Here is a 10,311-nt window from a genome sequence, read left to right as displayed (position 1 = left end):
ATTTTTTTCTTTTCACATGAGAATGTTTAACACCCTCAATTTATTAAGTGTTTAATAGCATAAACATTTCATTTATTAGGTAATATTAAAAAAAAAAATTCTCTACTCCATTATTATTAATTTTTGTTTCATTTGAATAACATTTTTTGTTCCCTAAAACAATTTTCTATTATTTGTCAACCATTGACTATGTATATATTTGGAAATTTTCCTTAGATCTTTAAGGTACTTCTCATCTTATCATACCCTTAATCATATATTTGTTTTTCTTTGTGCGATTTCATTCAATAATCTCTCAAATTGTTTCTAAGACACACATTTGATAATTTTGTAATATTTTTATTTGTTGTTTATTTTAATCATGTAGAATACTATTTTGAGATATTTTATATATTTATTTTTAATTTTCTAACTCATTATCAATTATATTGTAATTTTGTCACATTTTTAAATATTTAATATCGAAGAAACAAACAATCATCCTCTTAATGTTGAATATTGAATATTTGATAACATTATGTTTCCTTTTCCGTAATTTTTTTTATTTTATAAAAATTAGTTAATTAATATGGAAGAACAGTAAGAAAAAAGGTACAAATATGAGTACGAGAATATACCCATTACCCGGTGGGGATGTGGATGAGACAAAAATTTGATACCCGTTAAATTTGAACATTGAGATGATGATTAATTTTTTTTCTATGGAAATGGATATAGGATAGCGAAACTAGAGCTGTCAAAACGGGTAACCCGACCCGACCCGGCTCAATCCACCACGGGTTGATGTTGATGATTTAGTGAGCCAACCCAACCTGGCTCACTTTTTAGCGAGCCAAAAAATTCGAACCCGGCCCGACCCACTACGGGTTGATGGATTAAACGGGTTGGCTCACGGGTTCACTTAATTAAAAAAATATAATTTTTTTATTTATTTTTCAGTCAAAACTAAATTATAATTCTAATTAAAATCTAAATAAACTTTAATACAATCCAAATACAAACCAAAATATAAAAAAATACAAATTATTTATGTGTTGGTTAAAAAAAACAAGGCTTAAATATACATTTGGTCCCTATTTTTGTCAAAATTATTCAATTTGGTCCCTATTTTCGTTGTTTGTTCAATTTGGTCCTCATTTTTGTAAAATCGCATTCAATCGAATCCTTTTGGCAAACAGTGTTAAAATTATTAACGGCACAGTGACACGGTGGAACTGTTTGGGTTACGTGTCAAATTTTTGAATATATGATGGCACACGTTGGCACAATGTTTAGTTAAAAAGAAATTGGGGAAAAAAGTTTGAATTACGTAAAAAGATAAAACATGGTTAAGTGAAAAAAAAAATTAAAAAGTTTGAATTGAGGGTTTACTGCAGCGAGAGTTATCCTTGAGTGAAAAACTGAAATTGAGTATTGGAGTGGTCGAGAGATAGGGAAAAATTAGGGTTGGTGAGAAAGGGGAAAATTAGGGTTCTTGGGTGGTGGAGGTTCTTGTTCATCAATTAGGGTTCGCGAAGAGGGGAAATTGCGCTTGGAGAGTGATTTGCGATTGAAGCTTGGAGATTGCGCTTGGAGGTTGTCATTCGAGATTGGAGCGTCAACTAGGTTCAGGTTAGTGTTTAAAAAGTTGTACTTTTTTAGTTGATTTCTGTTCTGGCTTTTCGTTTGTGGTGGCGAGACATACTTCTCAAACAGGAATTCCAAATCACCAACTGGATTGTACACAAGTTTCTTGCTAGCCACAATTTTGCTTGAAACCCTAATTTTTTCCCCAAATCAATTTCACTAACTTTTAAACCTACAACGACCATAAAATTTCACTATGCCAATGTCACTGCCAAAAATTTGACACGTAACCCAAACAGTTCCACCATGTCACTGTTCCGTTAACATTTTAACACCATTTGCCAAAAGGACTCGATTGAATGTGATTTTACAAAAATGAGGACCAAATTGAACAAATAACGAAAATAGGGACCAAATTGAATAATTTTTACAAAAATAGGGACCAAATGTATATTTAAGCCAAAAAATAACCTAACATGAGTCAAATGTAAAGCCCAACTTAATAAAAAACACTTGTGTGACCATTTTATCTGCGAGTTGGTGAGCCAACATGGCTCACCACGGGTTCAACCCGGATGAGCCGGGTCAAAAATCAACCCTATTGAAATTTGTAAAAAAATTTTAACCCAATCCGACCCCAACTCGTGGTGAGCAAGACTGGCTCGCGGATTCCAACCCATTTTGATAGCTCTAAGCGAAACCATTCTTACCTCGTTCCTCTTGTTGTCATCTCTACCCACAATAAGAACGTGATGACAAAATATTTTCCCAATATTAAAAAAAATTATTTTTAAATTTAATTAAAGTTATAAGATTAAAAAAAATACAAAATTCCAAAAATATAAAATATGTAATGTAAAATCATGAAGGCAAAATTATAAAACGAAAATTTTAAAAATATAAATTTTAAAAATTATAAAATATTCAATTTTATAATTATGAAATTATAAAATATAAAATTATAAAATTATAAAATTAGATACTAAATTATAAAATGATGAAATTATGAAAATACAAAATTATCAAATTGTAAATTTTTTAATTTTTTAATTTTATATCTCATAATTTTATAGTTATATATTTAATATATTTAATATTTTTATAATTTATATTATTTTATTTTGAAATTTATAATTTTAATTATTATGTTTAATTTTCTAAATAATACTTTTGAAAAGTAACAATTTTTAAAACAGTGATCATTGGATAATTCTAATTTTATTATTTTAATTCAAAATATTATTATAAAATTAAAATTTTATTATTTGAATAAAATTTGAAATTATATCTTAAATTTATATTTTATAAAAATATGATTTTATAATCACTTTGAAATTATAAAAATATAAAATTAATGTAACTATTTAACTATAAAATTATGAAATTACAAATTGTAAATTATGAATTATGAATTATGAGTTATAAATTATGAATTATAAATAATAAAATAACATATAGCAACAACTTAATTACGTAATATGATAGGATAATAAATAGGTCACTTATTTAATAGTTACATCTACGGATGTCAAAAATATCCATACCCGTGGGTATCTGCGGATAAAACCTGTAATGGGTAGGAAATGAATATTAAAAATGGATACCCGCTACCCGTGGGTACGGGTACTTTTGATACGTGCATGTTAACGGGGCGGGTACGAGTATCATAGTATCCGTACCCGTGGATATCCGTACCCGTGGATACCCGTACCCGCTAAACTTTAATTCACAAAAATACCCTTATATATATATATATATTAGTAAAAAACATTTTTTCTTATTTTTTTATAATATATATATATATATATATATATTAGTAAAAAACATTTTGTCCTGATTTTTTATAAGTTGCACATCTTGTCTTCTGTCTTTTGTCTTCATTCTTTCAACTTCAAGTATTGGTACGCTGTCTTCTCCCCAGTACATCCCTTGACATTTTTCTCTTTCCCTTCTTTGATATTGGGAATATACATCAAACCATATATAGATAGTGACGTTTATGGTATGCTTGTTGTCAAATGATGGAATCAAAATAAGAATAATTGGCACATGACAGTTGAAGTTTATTATTTGATTATGTTTCAAGAATCAATCTGAGAGAGTGGGCTTGTTGATAAAAACACTAATTAAAGAATTTCCATTGTGTTGAACGTCATTTTATATTTATTTTTACAATTATTTGAACTTCTATGGACTTGAGTTAGTTTGAAATTTATTTAAAATTTATGACAGTGATGTATTTTATTTTATTTTATTTGAATTTATGATTAAATATTTATTTTTTAAATAATTTTGTAAATATTCGCGGGTACCCGTGGATATCCACGGGTATGAAAAAAATAGATGAGTACCCGCATAACGGATACCCGACAGATATGGGTACGGGTACGGGACGAATATTTATCCAGCGGGTAGGGTACGGGGGAGCTACTACCCGTACCCTACCCGTCCCCTTGACATACCTAGTCACATCACTGTATCACTCATTAATCAAAAAATTAACAATCAAATAAAAAAATAATTTATTGAATACTTAATAAATATCCAAATTTATCAGAAAACAAATTGAAAATTTTTAAGTATATCATGACTTAAAACATAATTAAATCTCGTCTTAATGCAACAATTAAAAAAATTAATAATTTTTTTCATTTTAAATCATGACATGAATGCATTTGTAATTAAATATTTTGTTTTTAATTAATTTTGTTTTCATTGTATAAATAATGATTTTTAGTTTGTGTTTTGCAATTTTTTTTAAAATAATTAATCATTTCAATTTAATTTTTATTATCCAAATTTTTCATTATGTTTATATTAATCCAAGCGTCTTATTGGGTTAACCAAAATTTTAAAACTAAATTAGTCATTTAATTAATTAAAACATTGATTCAATATTCAATAGCTCAACCATGATTAAAATTAACATATCAAATTAATATTAAAAATAATGATAATACTTCATAAAATGATATTTCAAAAAACAATTATGAAATTGTAATAGTAAATTTAGAAATAAGATAATTATTTAAATTATATAGCATCCAAACATATAACTATATATATCCACTAGTAGATGATATATAATATGCATATAATTTTATAATATATGCATTCATCGTTTAATGTAAATTATTTACGAAAGAATTTTCAAATATATATAGCTCTAATAAAAAAAAGATATAGATATGTTTTTCTATCAAATATAATTATAATATGACGTGATGATAAATCTTAATAAATATCTTAAAGTGTTAAAGTTTTATGTTTATATATATACAATTTTTACCGGCCATTATTTGTTGACGGTTGAATAAACAGCTAAAATGTGTTTCTGTTAATTTTATATAACCGCAATAAAATCTTTATAACCATTTTATGTTATATAATTAATTTTAGTTTATAAAAAAATTGGATCAGTAAATATCATGCTTCAAAACTATTCACGAGGAGCATCAATTGGGATACAGGGTTCTGTCCTCCATCCTTTTGATACAGGGTTCAGTCATCTAATATGAACGAATATAGCTTTCAATGGCTCTGCCGGCGTGGTTGCCGCAGATTGTCTCTTCCTATGATTTTTTCTACCCCTAATTTCGCTTATACAACTCTTTCTGCCGGTAAATCTATACCACATTTATGCTTTGGATTTATGGAATATTATTTTTGATGAGTCAATTTGAACAACGATTCATTCTCAAATTGTGCTGGTTTTATTTTTCGGATAACATTCAAAAACCTAACTATGATTCCCTCTCCCGACTCAAACAAATAGGGAGTTGTAACATTTGATGGAGATAAACGAAAATTATAGTTCAGAGAAGGAATGCATGGAGAAATTATATACATGGAGGGTACCATGTCGTTCGAACCAGCTATGCTTTCAACGATGGTCATTACATCGTGCAATACAAGGTCGGATGGTGCCATTTTCCCACCGTATGGCTCCCTTGGGACACTTAGTTCGGTGCCTCCATTTGACACATATAGTTGTTTATATATTTAATCTATAGTTTCCTTATTTTTTTAATTTGATTTTATATTTACAGAAATTTACAAGTATTTCTATGTTTTAACAAACTTAATTTTAGCAAAAATAAATAGCAAATAGATTAAATTTCTGAATTTTCCCTTGTGTGTAACATGTATTAGAGATTTAAGCTAAAGTCTTAGTCCATAAAAGTTTACATATTTGTTCAGATGCAAATGCAAATTCTTGTCTGCAGACTCTACTAGAATATTGAACAGGTTTACAGTTCAATTCTAGAGTACACATTGCTGCTGTCAACTGTTTGGTAGTCTTTACATAAACCTTTATTAACAGTTTACATGACTCATTCAATCTTATCACATAGAATATATATATATATATATATATATATATATATATATATTTTTTTTTTTTTTTGGGACCAAATATACTAAAATTAAAAATAATAATTTTACTTATATACAAATTATATATAATTTGGGGCTTTCTCCGTTGCAACTAAGATCAGCCACTATAATTTTACTTTTAAGGATTAAATATAGAAGAATGTTTAGTCCTTTTTATATTTTCGTTTTATTAAGCATCTATTTTTATGAAAAATAAACTAGAATAGAAATTATGCAAAAGAAAAACAAAACACACTCCAAAATGTAATATAATCAAACTGAACAATCTTGCACCGTTTCAACATAAATCTAACATCTATAGACATTTATTTTATTTGTCATGATGTAAAAAATTTTCGATACGAGATCTTTAATACACCCAACATTTGAAACATGAAACTAAATAGTTATGGACAATTTAATAATGACCTGATAAGATATCTGTTAGAGTCATTATATTATTAACTAAAATATTAAAGTAATCTAATTAATTAAATCTATGGCTAAGAGTATATATATATATATATATATATATATATATATATATATATATATATATATATATATATATATATATATATATATATATATATATATATATATATATATATATATATATATATATATATATATATATATATATATATATATATATATATATATATATATATATATATATATATATATATATATATATATATATATATATATATATATATATATATTATGATGTTATGATATATTAAATGTGTAGATATCAATAATATTCTAACTTGATGAAGGGACCAAATTAGAAATATTGAAATTAAATAAGTAACTGACAGAAGTTACATAAAGGGTTATCGTCACCACATGTGAGTACAAGACATATTATTCTTGTTCCTTTCTCTTCAACCCCATTAGAAGAGAGAAAAAGGGAACCTTCATATCCTCTACAGTGAAAAGATCAAGTACCAATCTTTTATCTATTGTTCTCAATGATTAGGTACACTCCCGCATTCTATTTTTTGAATATTGTGAACTGCTCAATTAATTATAAGGTTTATTGTTTTTTTTTTATGATTGATCTTTCTGTTTATACAATCTAACAAGTGATATTAGATTATATAAACAGAAAGATCAATCATAATTAGGGTTCATGCTAAGGGGGAACAAAACTTTAATCATGTTCTAATACCACTTGTTAGATTATATAAACAGAAAGATCAATCATAAAAGAGCAATAAACCCTATAATTAATTGAGTAGTTCCCAGTACCCTAAAGAATAGAATGCGGAAGTGTACCTTATCATTGAGAATAATTGATAAAAGATGGGTACTTGATCTTCCAACTATAGAGTATTTGAAGGTTTCCTCTTTCTCCCTTCTAATGTCCCTCTTCTAATGGGTAAGGGGATGAAGAGAAAGGAACAAAAATAATACATTGTACTCACTAGAGGAACCATAATCATTTATATAACTTCTGTCAGTTACTTATTTAATTTCAATATTTCTAATTTGGTCCCTTCATTAAATTAAAATATTTTTAATATCTACATATTTAGTATATATATATATATATAATTAATTAAATCACTTTAATATTTTAACTAATAATATAATAATATAATGATTCTAACAAATTTAATTATTTATTTTATATATAGATGGATACATATACATACAAATGATTGCTAACACTATCGAGTGCTCTCCAAAAAATCAACACATCAAACTCTCCAATAAGCAAGATACCAATTTCGATAGTGTGATTCTCGAACACCGTTCCAGCCACATTATTTCTCTCGAACCCTTTAGTCTAATTGTCAAAAAACCTGAAAATGAGTCTCAAAAACCCGAATGAGTTGGGCGTTGATTTGAAGTGAACCTCGTTGGTGATGATTCCTTGAGCTTTGCCGCAAACAGGTAACCGTTTTTTATTTGGTAGGGCTTTTAGTTTTGTAATTTCATGCCAGCACTGTATGGTCTTCCATTACAGATTTTCTTGCTGGCCTAAGAGTAGAGGGGCGTTCTTTTATCCTTAAATAGACCCAATCATGCTTATGCTTTTGTTCTCTCTGTTCCTTTGGCCAATTCTGTCGTTATTGCTAAGAAAGCATGGCCAGATTTTGCCCATAACCTCTGTTCATCTTTTATGAACAAATATGTTGTAATCATTCTTTCAGGATGGTTATGCTGATACTAAATGTGTGTGGCTGAGTCCGCTTCTTTAACTAGATAAACTTTAGCATGTTTCTACTTTTAATTGCTCTGCTCTTAAGCAGGTTCATGGGTTAGCACCTACTGAATCGTTATAAACTACTCCTGTTTGGATGAATATTTTATGAAGAGAATATGACAATTTATTTGCATGGTACCTACTCCTATTTGTTTGTTCATTTTTCCATTGTCACTTTTTGTAAGTGGCGCGTTATGTTTGCAAATACTATGCATTGAAGGTTGCCTAAAACGGTTTGGTTACCCGAAACAATTGATGAGTATGAGAAAAGTTGATCAATTAGAAAATGGTTTGATTAAATGTTAGATCAATTAGTTTAATGAATGTAGATCACGCCTCTGTGTGACCCTCTGAATGGATTTATTATCCGTTATTGCCTCACGATCGTTGAAACTAGTACTATCTAGCTTCTAGAATATGCCTCTATGGGTCTTGCCTATAGGTTTGATTTTTGTCTCATGATTGTCATGGGTTTGAGTAACAGCGAGGAACATATTTAATGAGGATAATTGACTACCTATGAATAGTAATTCTTTGTTGTCGGATGCAAATTTTATGCTTTTAGGTAGTCTGTAATCATACAAGCTAGTTAATGTGTGTAGGGTTTGAAGGCTTTTGATAGCTTTGCGGAGCCTTTTGCATCTGGAGCTTGGAGTGCTTTAAGAAATGCATGGAGAGGGAGCACTGATTTTGTTCAGCGGTATAATTCATTGCTATATTTGTTTATTTAAATTTTTATTTTAACATTGACCCACATGGAGGTTGTTTTGTATGTCTAGTAACTGATCATTGTTCTGGTGGTGATAAGTTGATATTTTGATGGAAATAAGCAATCTATGGTACTTGTTGTGAGTGTGTGACTAGTGTTGGTATTGTGTTATGCAATTTTCTTAAAGATGAGTTAAGAGTGAACCAATATATGCTTCATTGTGGACAAAAGGACCTGTAAACTGCTACCGTTGTTAATCCTAGCATGCAGTAGTTAATAAATTGGTTCTGTTCACCTCGTGTGAGATTATACCATCTTTTACCCAATAGATTTCACCTCTACTTTCTCTGTAATGTATTTCCTATCTACTGTTTACTCATCTGTCATGTTACCTCATCTACAATACTGTATGGGTTCTTGTTGACACTTTACTGTCTCACATTCAGGATTAAAAGTGCTATGGATGGATAAATTTGACATAGTCATCGTCCCAAGTCCACATTATAGACCTCATTGATAACTTTTTTCTTAATAAGTTACCATCTTTAGACTGATGAACTTCTTTTTTTTTTTTGTTGTCGATGACCATTACTGTCATATTTGGTTGGTTATTTCCTAAGCATCTTAACCACTTTTTCCTAAGAATCTATGTATCAATAAACAATATAGAAAAATTTATGTCATCCTGGGACAGAGTTAAAATTTTAGACAACATCCACCAACCTAGACTAATAACTAAATTCTTTATGTATAGGTTAACCTGGGACAGATCCTTCAAAGGCACAAACCATCATGCTAACGTAAGAACTCCTTCCATATTCACCAGCAAAGCAACTTGTAAGTGCCATTTCAATACTCTATATGTTAGTGTCGCTAGAATAAAATTGTATCAGTTATGACAAGTACCTTGTAAAACAAAGCTCTTTCACATTGTAAACCTGTAATTTTCTTGACTTGGTAATTTGAAACCATGCATTTAGTTTACGCACTTTTGTTCAGCTTAGGGATACAATATTTATAATTTCATTGATCATGATATTTTGCATAGGATTAAAGACCAGTAATGCAACCTAAATATAATGTGAACCAACTAGTAGTTTTAGTTTATAGAAATTGTATTTATAACCTTGTGTTGGATCACTTATTGATATTATGTTTATGATCACCCTCAGTAGGTATAATTTATTTTTGGAAGTAAATTGGCATAATCCAATGATTCAAACTAAACTAATTATAATAAATTCTTTTTACTTCTAATCTAAATTAGGTTAGTTATAATTATTTTAGGCTAAATTTATCTTTTGATCACAATTTTTTTTAAACAATTCAAATACGTTTCCTTTTTTCTTTTTTTCTTTTTAATTAAGCCTTATTTTAAAAATAAATTGATTCAATTAAGACATTTTTGTTAAATTTGTCTAAAAGGATTAAAGACATGTGT

At 28.3% G+C, this 10,311-nt stretch overlaps 1 long non-coding RNA gene across 1 annotated transcript; it reads left to right on the top strand.

Moving 5' to 3' along the window:
* Positions 1–7,631: 7,631 nt before the first annotated feature.
* On the top strand, positions 7,632–9,854 carry LOC114174983 (uncharacterized). Its single transcript, XR_003602796.2, has 3 exons — positions 7,632–7,848; positions 8,764–8,861; positions 9,625–9,854. It is a non-coding gene; the product is annotated as an uncharacterized LOC114174983 (long non-coding RNA).
* Positions 9,855–10,311: the final 457 nt, after the last annotated feature.

The sequence above is a fragment of the Vigna unguiculata genome, chromosome 3, assembly GCF_037176805.1.
Source record: "Vigna unguiculata cultivar grain cowpea cultivar isolate G323 ecotype 2 chromosome 3, ASM3717680v1, whole genome shotgun sequence".
NCBI classification, from domain to species: Eukaryota; Viridiplantae; Streptophyta; class Magnoliopsida; order Fabales; family Fabaceae; genus Vigna; species Vigna unguiculata.
This window is presented reverse-complemented; position numbering and strand designations above follow the sequence as displayed.